Below are 15,842 nucleotides of genomic sequence, written 5' to 3'. Positions count from 1 at the left end.
TGGATTTGAATTTTTAAAATTATTGCTGAGGTCATTGCTCCATAATATTTCTTGATTATTCTTGTTGATTCTTGGTTGTTGGTTTGGTGATATGAGTTTCTGGAATTTTTTGTTAATTAAGTTTTGCTCGGGACTAGCAAATATTTAAGTTTGGGAGAATTTGCTACACTTAATTTGATTATGATTTTAATGGTTAATTGTTTTGTTTTGAGAAGATTTATGCGTGGTTTTTTTGTTTGTGTGGATGTAGGAATTTATAAATTTTTGTAGGAAAAAGAAGAAAAATAAGATTTAAGGGAAGAAAAGAATAAGAGAGAAAAGAGAAGCAGAAAAGGAAAAAGAAAAAGAAAATAAAAAGAAGGAAGAAAAGAAGACGCGCTAAAGTGTATAGAGCTTATTTGATGCACTACTGAAGAGAATGAAGCGTTGTCGCGCTTAGTAAAGTGCTATCGCGCTATTTCTCGTGATATTTGAAGATTAAAGTGCGAAGCATGTGCGCGCCCGCTTTGGAGTATTGAGCGCCCGCTTGATAGAGTTTTTTAAATTGTCGGGAAGGAAAGTTTATATTTTCTTGGGCTTTCAATTGGGCTTTTATCTGTAACGTATAAAAGGGAATTGGCGTGAGAATTGGAGGAGAAGGCCGCCGCAATACATCAAACACAATTAGAGAGAATTTGACGAGAGAAATCTGGGCAAAAATGTGAAGAGCTTTAACTGTTACGAAGACGGAGATCGATATACTGGACACGAAATCGAATATTTGGCTTTGTTTTCTTTCATTATTATTTTTTAAATTTTGATTTAATGTCTACTTTTTTGAATATGTTTTGGTTTTATTTGAATTTGATTATGAACTAAATTTTTAGAGTTTAGAGGTCGGATGGAACCTGGTGTAGACATGATTATGAACTTTTGATTTTATTGAATTGAGTTTCTATACATTAATTATTTTTCTAAATTTTAATGTATTTTCAATTTCTTGATCAATAATTGATTTGTAATATTTATTTGAAATCTGGCACTCGAGAGAGGGGATTTTGAATAAAACTAATAGAAATTACACTGTTAATTTTTTATATAGCTCAGAAGAGTATATAACATTAATAGATTCTTAGGGGAACATGGTTTTACATCGATCACTGCAATCAGATTTTTAATAGGGATATTGGAATTGAACTGTAGTTGATATAATATATTTGTTGCTTGGGAGAGGAAAATAGAATAATCTAAGTGTTCTTGGCTATTAATTGAAAGGAATTCATGAAATAAATTGATTAGAAGTGATTGTTATTGAAACCATGTGAAATCTAGACCTCTAGAACATTTTCATCTGATTGATAATTTCTAAAAATTGTGTGCGTGCTATAAAAAAATCCATTGCTTATTTTTATTTTTCTGCATATATTATGATCATTAATTTTCTAGATAAAATTAGGAATATTTTAATTAGAAGTTCTAAATATTTTCACTTTACTCCTCATGGGATCGACACTCTATTTATCACTTTTATAAAACTTGACACCGTACACTTATGGGCACAAAATTACGCAACAGTATCATAAGTATATAATATATCATATCTTATCTATGGAAACTTTAAGCCCAAGAAAGGAAAAAAGATATTGCGTAGACTTTTAAAATAGAGAGGATCTTTATACGGAAATAAATATTTCCTTTAATCTCCCCCTTTTTGTATTTCTGGACAAACCACATTAAGATCACACAAAATAAACTCTCTCTTAATCAAAACTCCCCCTGAATTAAAAAAAACTTCCCTCCCCCTTAGTCTAAGCGTAAGTATTGGCTGAGATGTTGGCAACATCTGTCCACAACACTTAATCACTTAATATCAATATTATCAAAACAGAGGAAAGAAAACAAATTTAAGAACACATAAGAGATTATCAAATAAGTAAAATTGATTATAACCAGAGCAAAACACATAAAAGTACACATTAGCAAACTAAACGATAGAATGCAAAAAGAAATTAATAAACTAGAACTGGTTTCTTGAGGAATATCCTTAATCTTCAGTATCAGTATCATCAGTTCCATTAGTTCCTTCAGTATCTACTCCCTTTTTTTTGTCCAGAAGAGGGACCAACACCCTGCAGAGATTCGTAATGAGCTTTCAACGTCTCATAATAGGCAATGTCTGCTTTAGCTTGAGTAATCTTCTGCTCAGCATGGAGTAATTGAGCATGAATGAAGTTCATGTCCATTGTTTGGGTTAAAGATGGTGGAACAAACATAGCAGTGTCTGGGGCAGTGTTGGCAACACCTGCCACAACACCTGCAACATCATCTGATTCTGACCAAGGGAGATCTATCTTTTTGTTTTCCCGAAGTAAAGCAGGGGCAATCTTCAAATCTTCTCCCACTTTAGTCAGACCTTCATCATCATCTTTTTCAATGCCTTGACTAATCATCATGGCACAAATCAGGGACGAATATGGAAGCTTGAAATTGGCCTGGTTACAGTCAGCAAAGGCCATGACTATGTCAAACACGAGTCCTCCAAAATTAAAATCCGAACCAGTTCCAACAGCATACAAGACCGATGCCTGATGTTTTGTGAAAATGGTAGAGTTGCTGGAGAGAGTCCAGGTCTTCACAACTATCTTCTGCAAAACAGAGTAGAGATTTGTGAGCTTGGCAGCAGACAACTTCTGTGGATGAGCAGGGAATTGGGTGACGTAGCCACCAGTAATCACAGATGTGATCTCATCCAAGGATGGAAACTCAGCAACATCGACATTGGGAGACTGGAAGAACCCATTGATCACAGCAGGACTAAATTCAACAATAAGTCCCCTCACATACACTTTCCCATACTTAGCATATCGTGGATCTTTCACAGCTTCATTCAAATTACAGTAAAACTCCAAGACCAGTGGTCTACAGTAAGGAACAACATATGTCACAGCAGCAAGCATATTTCTCAGTTTAAAAAAGTTACTCGATTCTGCGCCCCATATGCTTCCAAATCTATGCGGTGGTCCTCAAAGAATTCACGATTGGCATAGTGTTGCCAATAGTTTGCAACATTCTTAGAGTAAAAATAAGAAGAAGAATAGGGGTGGCTCACAGAATATTCCTCAGCAAGAGCAGCATCCAAGGTGTTTTCAGGGGTTTCGGCAGCACCTTTAGAAACATCTGCTTTAGAACCACTCTTATCTTCAGAGGTCTCACCCTTTAAGTAATTCTCAGCATTAGAAGCTTCACTGGAATCAGAACTAAAACTATCGGAATGATGGGGACGAATATCTGCATACTCTTGCATCATTTCCTCATCAGGTTCATCTTCTAAGGAAAGAGGAGAGATTGCAGATTTCTGGGCTTTTGTTTCCTTCAAGTTAGCCATAAACTTGGCTATTGAGGCTTCCTCATCATCAGAAAATTCTAGAGGAGCGGTGGTAGATGATGGTCCAGGAGCAGAAATAGATGCAGAAATATCTACAGCAGCAACAGGTGCGGTGGGAGTTTCTGTTGGAGGAGATGCATCTGCATAAGAGGAATCATCAGCAGATTCACTTTCTGCACCAAAAGGTACTGGAATTGAAAAAATTGGTGCGGCTTTAGAATCTGATTTCTTCTTTGGAGGAGCCTTCATCACAAAGTCTTGATCGGCACTGTCATCACCCGACGAATACTCAGTATCAACCAACGATGGACGGGATGACTAGACCGTACCATGAAAGTTCTTTGAAGCTGTAAAATCGGGATTATATCCAGCTTTGCATTTGGAACGGCGTGTCAAGGATTTTGCGGGAAACACCTTGTTCAGAGTGGATAAATCCGGAAGATTGTCCACGTCAAGAGTATTGCCAGGCTCTCCTGGTGCAATGAAATCCAGGGGCTGAAGTTCTTCAAAAACTGGAACAATGGCTTGCTTGATCATGGGATGTTGTTGCGAAGGTGTTGGCACATCCTTCTCAACATATGAAGTGTAGCCCATCTCTGTGCGGATGTCATGTGAATCAAACTACTTTCCGGCCATTGAATTTGTGAGAGTAAGAATAGATAAATATGTTAGGGCAAAAATTTGAGGGACGAGAGAATAATTGAGAGAGTGAAGGAGTTAGAAGAGATAAAATATCCCAAGAATAAAATCACAAAAATATTATAATGCTGGACTCCTTGTGTGAAGACCTCGGTTCTAATCATCTAATCAAGAATAAATCATTCAATCATCGATAGAGAGTCTAGAGATTAGTCAAAGAAATTTTTTTTAAAGGCATGCACGAACCCCATGCACCCTCCGTTCTCGGGTCCGTGCATTAACCTGTATCCTAAGGTTCGGAGACTATATAGGACATGGACCCTATGAACCTCCGTGCATAGGTACGTGAAAAACAAATGCACTAAAAACTGAGCTCTCTGTTTTATGCACGGACCCTGTGCACCCTCCGTGCTCGGGTCCCTGACCAAAATTTCAAAAACTCTAAGCTACTGCCTCGAACCAAGATCACACTGACCCATGCACGGAGGCATGTCCGGTCCGTGCATTAACAAAAGTGAGACATTACCAAAAGCGAAGGTACACGGACCCTGGCACGGATGTGGCATAGGGTCCGTGCCCTGCAAAACATCTGAAAAATAAACAGAGACAGTAGATCATGCAAACTCTAAAATCAACTCAAACTCATAAAACATCATGCATTTTAACCAACAAACTAACATATTACAATCCTTGAAATTCTAAAGTTGATCAACTACTCGGAAAGTAGAACATGCATCAATTCTAGGTTCTACAATTCAAAATACATAACATGTTTGAATACAACTTCGACATCTAAACCAAGTCCTCCCGTCTAACAAACTTGACTCAATCTATCCATGATGCCTCTGACTTGATCCTACCCCACCTGTTTCCAAGCACATATACAAAAAAAAGACAACAGTCTCAGTAAAAGCAACATAACATGCAATAGCAACAAGTATATCAAACCATGATATAAATTCAACATAATTCAAGATAAAATAGAATGCAAAGCATGTATTTAAAATTCAGGATTATCTACTTGGATAATCAATGGAAATCTCGGTTCTTTGGTTGGGATCCCGAGGACAAGATATCACCACAACTCACCGACTCCACTGATCGAGGTGAATGAGGTATATCTCGATCCTCTAGACTTTAGAGCAGTTATAAGGAGTATTCAGAACTATGGGAGACCTCATCAACCCACACACTCGACTATAGTCTCCAAAACGTCTAATTCGAGTTTAGACAGCTCTGCCCTTCCAAATCAATGTATTAGGCTCAAGATGAATGCATAAATGAATCGAAATGCATTAAAGCATGAAACAACAATTAAAAGTCCTATTATGTCAAATAAAAGCATGTAATCATTCCTAACCAATTGGTCTAACTCTTCATGCATAGCATTGACCCAAAATTCATCTTCTAAGCTTCTTCAAATTTTTTTGGGTTCAATGTTTGACACGAAACAAGAAAATCTTACTTGATAATACGTAGAGCTCATGCACATTAGATCTGCCATTTTTCTGTAGTCCACCTTCTTTTTCCTTTGAGTTTGCAAGTCTCCATGCACATCTCCAATTACTTGTGAGATTGGATGATTCTTCTGAATTCTGCTCAGAATATTTTTTCCAGCTTTGTTTACCTCACTGTCCTCATCAGTATTCACATCAGTAGGCTTTTCAACTTTTGTTTCTGGAATTTCTATAGGAGGTGTTGTCGGAGGTGTTGTAACACCTTGGACAACATCTGAATTTCAAGAATTATCCAGCAAATCATCAACTTCATCTTCAGCTATTTTCTTCTTTAAATCTGCAATGTCATCAAAAACAACATTAATAGATTCAAAAATGGTCTTAGTTCTCAAGTTATACATTCTATAGGCTCGACTATTTGATGAATATCCCAAAAACATACACTTATTACTCTTTGCATCAAACTTAGCACGATGATCTCTATAATTCAAAACGTGACATACACATCCAAAAACATGAAAATATTTAAGGTTTGGTCTCTTTTCCATGACAATTTCATAGGATGTCATAGTGGTATCATTCCTCAAATAAACTCTATTTGGAATATGACATGCAATATTCAAGGCTTCAGCCCAAAAGAGTTTTGAAATATTTTTCGAACTTAACATCACTCTTTCCATATCTTGCAAAGTACTATTTTTCCTTTCAACAATTCCATTTTGTTATGGAGTTTTAAGCATAGAAAATTCATGAGAAATACCTTTCTTATCACACAAACTTGAAAAAGAAGAGTTTTCGAACTCCTTACCATGATCAGTACGAATTCGGATTACCTTCAGATTGTGGAGATTCGAAATCTTAGTGAGCAGTTTCTTGAAGACATCAAATGTGTCTAATTTTTCTCTCAAAAAGTTTGCCCAAGTGTATCGTGAAAAATCATCTACACAAACAAAAGAATATTTCTTACCACTGAAGCTTTAAACATCCATTGGACCCATAAAGTCCATATGTATAAGCTCAAGAAAACGTTTTATCACAGATGTTGGCAACACCTCATGTGACACCCTAGTCTGCTTCCCTTTTGAAAGAGTTGATGCCCCGCTAGCCAAGTTGTGGCTAAGGGCTTTGAGAGTCTCTTATTGTAAACAATCTTTGTTTAATATAATTTACATTCATTAATGGCATTTTCTTTATCTTTCTTCATAATATTATATTGTGATATACTATTGTTGTTTTGATAAAGACCTTGAATATACTATAGTGTAAGTAAGATGAGATAGTGAATAAAGAGAGATCACTATCATGAAACACATCTTATAGTCACTGCATATTCTAAACAGTTCATAGTCAATTGAGCCGTCCGCAAATAAGGATATGGATCGCTCGAGATCGAGACTAGCATTTGCGATGCCAAGTACCACGTTTCATTGGTATGGAACATAGAGATATTCAAAGCATGCAAATGGATATTCATATGATGAATGATCGAACTACCCTATTCGGACTTTCCAAGTGGTTATTATTAATTGAGTGGATAAGTCCGCGGTTTTGGTTGTACACCATTAGTCCTTATTACTTGAAACATCATGGAGACTCTGTATGCTAGTACTGTATTTTGACTCGTTTACCGACTCTATTGGGGTCATCAGGTGTCGGGATTGGGTACAGTTACGACACATATAGGAGTCGATGCATTGTTGTCAAGGATTCACCACACGCTTGCGAGTGTGGATATCCTATGCGATTTGAAGAGATATTAGTGTGACAAATCTCTGACCAGAGTACTCAATGTGATTTAGGTTACTTGGTTTCCTAGTAGCACATGCGATGTCACTATTTGATCTTCAAGATGCATTGCATAGTTATCGAATCTCGAACGACTTTCGATGTACCAATGGTTGTTGATTCGATCGGGATATTTGGATGAAGGGACCGTACTGTACGCTAACCAAAACCTAATGGTTCTTGCAGGAACTATCAGTGATACCTAGGGAATCATGGGGCGATGTTGCTAGGCGCTCTTACCGTGATTCGATGGGTAAGTCGGAAATTGTTGTTCCGAGCACAAGGAGTTGTGAGCCCACGGCTAGCTGTATCCCTGAACCATTGAGGGTCACACAAGTAATGGATTACTAATCTCTGTTGAGATAGTTAAATTTAAAGAGTTAAATTTAATGAAAGAGAAGTTGGACTTCTTAACTAAAGGGAGTGAAATTTCCTAAAATGACATAGGGATGGACATTTTTAGAAATCACTGAATTCGGATTCAGAAAAAATTATCTTGACTTTAAAAGGTGTAGAAATGGTTTCTGTGCACATTGATGAAATCATTTTATCAATCGGAGTCATGATAAATTTTATATTAATTTCTATAATAACAGGCTTGGCTTGTTGGGCTTAAATTATGGATTATGGACCCTAAGGAGTTAGTGTCCTAATAGAGATATAACTTAATCCAGTCTACAAATTATCTATAAATATAAGGTGCAATTTTCGAAAATCTCATGTTTTATTCTAAGTTGTATTTTCAAAAATTACACAAAATAAAATAAGGATTTTTCGAAAATCCTGTCTCCTTTTTGAGAGAATTCAATCTGTGATTTTTATGAAAAATTACATTCTGAATTGACAGATCAAATCTGTTTAATCTCTTCGATAAACATTTGATTGATTTCTAGTGCAATCAATCAGAGGGTTTTAGTTTTCTGTTCGTAGACCTAATTCCGAAGATTGATCGAGCAAGTCATCAGTTCCTGGGATTTACAACAAGAGCAGATTTAATCTGTTGGAGTCCATAATCAAGCCATAGCTTGAAGAGGTAAAATATTAATTTTTATTATTATTTTACTTGCATAATTTAATCGTTAGGATTTGATACCCATGATATGGAATCGTTCCATATAAAATTTTGAAACTTCCGCTGCACCGGGTATCAGATCTATGATCTGAAAACGTGTTCCAACACCTTTTTGACATGCTTCACACACAAATTGAATACCAGATTTCAAGTTAGGCATACCTCTGATAACATCTAACTTACTCAAGTTCTTTAGTATCTTGAAATTCGCATGACCCAATTTTTGATGCCATAGGTCAAATTCAGTCATTTTTGTGTGTCTACAAGCCTTCTCTTCCAAGTTGATAGCAGTTGTCGGATGACCTAGTACCTGTCATGACACACAAATTTGAACTATCAAATACTTTGCACACTTTCTTATCAAATTGCCCATGCAAATTATCAAAAAATTGACTAATTCTTATTAAGTTTGCGGTAAGCCCTTCAAAATGAAGCACATTGCAAAGCTTAGGCAAACCAGCAACATCCAGCGTTCCTTTTTCAACAATTTTTCCCTTTGAACCTCCTCCATAGGTTACTTTACCACTTTTTTGTTCAACATAATAAGTGAAAAACTTCTTGAAACCTGTCATATGACGTGAACTACCGCTGTAAAATTACCAAGAACCTGAAACATTAGTTCTTAAAGAAATATAAATCATATAAAAGTGAATATCAGCTTTCGGTACCCAAACCTTTATCACAATAGATATGTTTCTGTATATGTTGTGTGAGGGTATTGACAACACCTTAGGCAACACCTTTGATATAGATCTCTGTCTGTAATCTTCTTGCAGCTTAAAACAGTATGGCTTAATATGCCCAGGTCTATAACAGTAGTGACAAATATACTTACATTTCCTTTTAGACTTAAAAGGAACAGTACGCTGTGACTTTGTTTTTGGATGATCAGTTGGTGTGGCCTTTTTAGTTGAGCTTTATGTATAGCTGCTTTCCTTGACAAACACAGGGCATTTTGAACTTTCGTCAACCCCATATTTGCTGTTTTCAAAACCTAAACCAGACGAACCATCTCTTCCCATCATGAGTAGAGAATCAAGCTTGGTAGTGATTGAATTAAACTTGGCCAATGTAGATTTTGCTTTTTTGAGTTCTTCCTTCACCTGACTTAATTCCATGTCTTTCTTACTCAGCATAACTTCAAGTCTTGACACATCAGCCTTTAAATAAGAATTTTCTTTCGAAATAATAGTATTCATCTTATTTCTTTCAATCCAGTCAGCACGTAGTTCTTCAAACATCATCAGAGCTTCTTCTATGGATATTAGCTCATCACCTGAATCATTATTACACACATTATCAGTAATGGAAGAATTTAAACAGACTAACCTTTGGGAGGTGTTTTGTCCAAGTGTGGCAACACCTGCGGCAACACCTAAAAGATTGACTTGAAACTTCTTTTTGCTTTCCAGCAGTGCAGATAGGGTAGTGAGGCTATCTTCATCTTCCTGTTCTTCTTCATCAGACTCTTCATCACTTAAAGACGTATTCATTCCTTTCCTAAGCTTGTTAGCACACTCATTGGAATAATGTCCAAAGCCTTGACAAGTATGACATTGTACCGTGTCTAACTTCTTTGAAACTGACTTCTTCTTCCCTTCCAACATCAGTCGAGGCTTATGAGTATCATTAGGTTTCCTTGATGACTATTCTAGTCCAGTAATTCTCAAAGGCTTGTTAGGAAATGTTGTGATTATTGCTCGATGTATCAACAAATATCAATCTCAAGAACTCAATGAACAATCACTCAATTCTCTCACGGCAGAACAAAACACAAAAGAAAAGTAATCCAGAAAACATGCAAGATTTATGTGGTTTGGCTTTAATGGCCTACATCCACGGGAGGGAAATCAATCCTTTATTGAATCAACCAAAGTTACAATCACCAAGCTTTACAATAATGGAGTCGAAATAAATCAAAAACTCTCAACACTTCTTTATCTCCTATATTCTCTCTGTTGCTTCCTTTTGTGATCTCTTTTTTGTGGTTTTGGCTCTCGTTTGATCTGTGTTTCTCTCAAGACTTCTGGATCATACTTTATATATGCATTGAGTAGGTTACCTTGATCTGATGCTCCCGATTGCACCCACTTGCTCTCTAACCACTTGAGGTAGTTAAGCAATCAAGATTCCAGCTGTGGCCATCAACTGGTCTCACAACCACCTAACAACCTACAAGGGTCAATGACTAAGTCAATCTTGAAGACACTTTATACCACAAATCTCCACCTTGTCTTAAAGATGGCTGCCCTCCAACCCCTTACCTTACTCAGGGGTCCATATTCCTGTCTTCAACATTTACCAACCTCAATCAATGAATGTGATTTCCTTGAGGCAATGCTTTTTTCAATACATCTGCTGGATTGTCTTCGGTTGAAACCTTTTCAAAAGTTATTTCTCCCTTTTCAAAGATATCTCTTAGAAAATATAACTTGACATCTATATGCTTAGTCCGTTCATGATACCCTTGATGCTTAGATAGATGTATAGTACTTTGATTGTCACAATAGATTGTAAACTGATCTTGAAACATGCCAAACTCAGCAGCTATTCCCTTTAACCAGATTTCCTCTTTGACAGCCTCTGTAAGTGCAATATACTCAGTCTCTGTTGTAGACAAAGCAACCACAGATTGAAGATTTGCCTTTCAGCTAACAGCTGTCCCAAACATAGTAAACACATGAATCTAGAGTTCAAAATGATGGCATATGATAAGTCTGGATGGCTACAGACCATGCCATACATAACACTACCAACACCACTAGCATAAGGAAGCTTAGCCATCTATTCTATTTCTGTCTTAGTACTGGGAGATTGCTCACTTGATATCTTGAAATATTGTCCTAAAGGTGTTTATACAGCCTTTGAATTGCTCATATTGAATCTCTGGAGTACTCTTTTCATATAAGCTCTTTGGCTTAGAAATAAGGTCTTGCTATTTCTGTCCCTGTAGATTTCCATTCCAAGTATCTTCTTGGCTTCTCCCAAGTCCTTCATCTCGAACTCAGAATTAAGTTGTTTCTTTAACTTCTCAATCTCAATCTTTTTAGCACTGGCAATTAACATATCATCAACGTACAAGAGCAAAAAAGTTAGCACTTTATCTCTCACTCTTCTCATGTAAACGCAGCTGTCAAATTCACTTCTTGTGAATTGAATTTTCATCATAAACTCATCGAATCTTTTATGCCACTGTCTAGGACTTTGTTTTAGTCCATAGAGTGATTTCTCAGTTTAAATACTTTGTCTTCATTTCCTGGTATTATGAAACCTTTATTCTGCTCCATAAAGATTGTTTCTTCAAGTTCCCCATGAAGAAAAGCAGTTTTGATGTCTAGCTGTTCTAGTTCAAGGTCTAGTTGAGTTACCAAAGCAAGCAACATCCTAATAGAACAGTGTTTAACAACAGGAGAATAGATCTCATTAAAGTTTACTCCTTCTATTTGTGTGTATCCCTTAGCAACTAGTCTTGCTTTATATTTAATGACCTTGACCTTAGCATTCTCATGTTTTATCTTGTAGATCCACTTACATCCCAAGATTCTTTGACCTATAGGTTTCTTCACTAGCTGCCATGTATTGTTCTTTATCAAAGAGTTCATCTCCTCTTGCTTTGCTTCTTGCCAAGACTTCTTCTGTTTACTGGTCACCGCCTCTTTATAGCTTGTTGGTTCAGAGAATTCTATCTGTTCAGCTGTGAGAAGTGCATATGAGACTAAGTCTGCTTGAGCCAGCCATCTTGGTACTTTTATTTCTCTTCTTTGTCTGTCTCTAGCTAACATATATGTACTAAGATCCTCTTCACTTTGTAGTTCATTTTTTTTTTCAGTTTCTTCAGCAACAATTTCAGAATGAGTTTCTTTTCCTTTACTCATAATGTCTTCTTGTGACTCCACCTAATTCTGAGATTCATCACCATGCAAACTCTATCTCATTTGATCTGACGCTCCGATCGGGACCAGGGCACGTGTCATCCCTGATGTCAGCAAGGTGACATCATGGCTGACGTAATATTGGGGCGATCGCACGCTCCAAAGATGGGATCGGAGGATCCGATCGTGTTCGGACGTTCCGAACCGGGTTCGAAGGCTCCGAACTCCGTCTATAAATAGGGGCCGAGATTTCATTTTCAAGTGTACCTTTCCCTCTCTTCTCTCTAATTCCTAAGCCTTCTAACTCAGATCTAGGGAGTTCTAGGCATCCTATTGGGAATCCGGAAGTGGCATAGCGATCCAGGCGTCGAGGCGGAGCTGTGGCCTAGTTTTGAGGCAATTGTCATCAGCGGGATGACGACGGACGCAGGTATAGCTATGGTCTCCTTAAATTATTTAGGAGTATGCAATAGCTTAATTAAGGCTTTTAGAGCTTAATTATTAATGCATGGGTATTTGAATTGTAGAGCTGAGATAGACTTGGAACCTAGAGTAGGACTGCTAGGACTGCCTGTAGTAAGGTACGCAAGTACAGACTGAGATTGCCAGCGGGTTTTGCATGCTTATATGTTGCATTTTGTATGTCATTTATTATGCAGCATGTGCATATCATATTGTGTCTGTCCATCTTGTGAGATGAGCCACGTAGGGCCGCTCAGCCCTGTCTGGACGGTTGATGTCTAGGGCCTATTGACTGACGGGTCATGGGTGGCTAGCATCGGGGGACACGGTCAACGTCCTATAGGAATGAGTAGTGTACGCAGGGTTTGCTCCCCGGGTTGTACCACTCATGTCCTAGGCGCCATTACTGAGCAGATATATACAGTTATCCCAGATATGGATCACCTATCATTTGCATGCATCATATTTGTATGTTTTACCCAGTGCTTTCGTATTGAGCTTAGAGCTCACGTCCAGTCTTTTCTGTGTACCTGGACACCCCATTCGACGGGGCAGGTGTAGGTGCAGGATTGAGCACCCGGAGCTTGGAGTAGCCAGTGACCAGTGAAGACAGCATGATTATCTATAGGTTTTGCCTTTAGGCTATTTATTCGATTTGGTTGTATAAATCGAATTTATTTAACCGGTTGTATTTTGCCTGTCTGTTTTTACTTAATTCTTCTGTAGTGATTTATTTAATGCATGTTTAATTATGCTCTTAACTCTGATTAGGTAGCGGATCCGGGTAGGGTCGCTACATTTATTGGGATCAGAGCATATGCATGCAAGAGATTTGAGATATAGTAATAAGACTTTGGGTTATCCTTATAGGATTGATGAGACCTTGGAAGAGGTTATGATGTGGCGATTAAGTTTCCCGAAGACTATCATCATCGGCAGGATTTCTAAAGATTTGGCTTATGGGATTCCAGCAAGTGCGGATAGGAGCGAGGAATCGTGTCCGAGTTTTCAAGATCTCTACTCATATGGATCCTAGTTTTGGATCGAGTACCAGATGTCAGAGGCAGTGGCAGAGCATTGGATGGGACGCACTTGATGCTTGCATCTGTATCGTCCATACCATGATGACACTACTCTGAAGATTCTCCAGTCGTAGATGGAGAGATTGTCAGATAGACCTTCACCAGAGAACGCCTCGAGTGCCTAAAGCATGACAGGTTTCGAGCGTGAGGTCTTTAACCTCATGCAGAACATAGTTTTGCCGGTATGCTGATATCGATACGTTCGGTAGGCACACGGAAAACTTCATGTTCAGAAGCATGATTTGGTTACAAGAAGAAAGGTGATGGTAGATCGTGAGCAGGAGGGGTCGACTGACATGCACTGACGCAGAGCATAGCTGGTTAGCTATCACGAGCCATTTCTCCGGAGTTCTTCATAGGAGGACATGTAGAGAGACTTGGTCGGGAGTATGCTTGTATCGATGCGTGTGTCGATTAGAATCTTCATGCTCAAGAAACGAAGACTAGTACGATGATTTAAATACTGTATTGATGTAGTTGTAAGCAGTATTTCAATTGTAAAGAATCATCATACTTTGGTTGTATCATTTCAAGTTCGATTGTACATTTCATTGTATTTTGAATACTGTATGTATTACATGGAATTGTAATTGAGAAATTGTACATAAATGGAAGCAATGATACATGTTTTATTTATCCAGCAATTCGTGAATGATTGCGAGTGATTTTGCCAATATTGGCATTGTTTTAGTTGATTAGTGTTCAACTGTGGTAACTCATGGGATTGAGTGGGCCGACTGTAACTGTTTTACTTGTGGTTAGTCTAGGAGTTTTCCTAGGATTGACCTAGTTAGTCAGTGGACTAAGTTAGTGTCAGCGATGAGTGGACTCATCTAGAGGCATTAAGGGTATTGTTCGGTTTAGAACATTTGGGCTTTGTTCTAGGTTGTTTCCTTGAGAACAGTAGGATGTCTGACCTTTGTTAGGTTTAGGCTTGTGATGATGGGTTTTCATCAGGGATACCAGGACCAGTATATGCCGAGAGTTGTGGACTATGACCATGACTAGACGTGATGGGGCGCGACCCTATGCCAGTATTACTCTGGGAGTCTTTGTACTTCAGAGGTTATCTGGGAGCCTTCGTGCTTCAAGATTGGCGGATGGAAGGCTATTCAGTCTAGGGATTTGGTAGCAGTCACGACAGGGTATGACCTTGGATTAGATATCAGGTTTGACATCGATGGTTCGATATCATCTGGTGTGCCAGAGATATTGTTTATGTTTTGCTGTGGGAACCAGTCTTGGAGGGATTTCCTTGACGAGTGTGTATTTTGAGCAGTTAGGTCTTAACCTTTAAGTTACTACTAGACGTGTGGATCTAGTAGGTGGACGGATTTCTACCAGCGATGGCTACGGGTTTTCATCAGAGTTGTGGTTAGAATTTCCTTGTGATAGGAATTATCCAAGATACTGGATGGAATTTTGTTTTAAGACTTAGACTCGAATACGAGGACTACTCCTTGATGATTGACTTCATCTGTGATAGATTATGTCAGACGCTAAGGATTGTACAGAGCTATCTGAGATACGAGGGAAGCGTGGCCTATACCCGTGAAACCTTGGTGGTTGTCCAGGTGGGTTAACATGGTAAGCTACCTTAGTATTAAATTGTTGTACAATATTTGTGAGGGATATAATCAGGATAGTGTTCGAAGATTGTAAGAACCTTGGAGATTTTTTAGTTATTCTTCTTGGACTTGACGAGCCGTGGTGTTCATTCTGACTGAACGAGGTAAGGATAGTGAGTCAAGTGGTTGCGCTAAGTACTGTCTGATATTTTCAGTGGTTGAGCGTAGGATTTTCCATGGGATGGAAATGGGCTTAGTTTATATTGATGTTTGCCTTGGGTGAACAAGACAACGATTAGTAGTGCTAAGGTGGCACGAGATCTATGCTAGTGACTACTAGTGGTTATTGGCTAACTCTGTCAGAGTTAGGATGGTTAAGTTCAGAATACGAAGCAGCGGTTAGTAGTGCTGAAAAGGCGCAGGACTTGTGCCAAGTAAACTACTTATGTACGGTGATCTGACACCGTTTGGAAATAGTTCTTCGTGGCAACTAAGTCATGGTTATTGATTGAGCCACGCAGGTTGAATGATCAGTGGTCGT

This window comes from Henckelia pumila, chromosome 3 (genome assembly GCF_033568475.1).
Source record: "Henckelia pumila isolate YLH828 chromosome 3, ASM3356847v2, whole genome shotgun sequence".
Classification (NCBI taxonomy): domain Eukaryota; kingdom Viridiplantae; phylum Streptophyta; class Magnoliopsida; order Lamiales; family Gesneriaceae; genus Henckelia; species Henckelia pumila.
Note: the sequence above shows the minus strand (reverse complement) of the source record.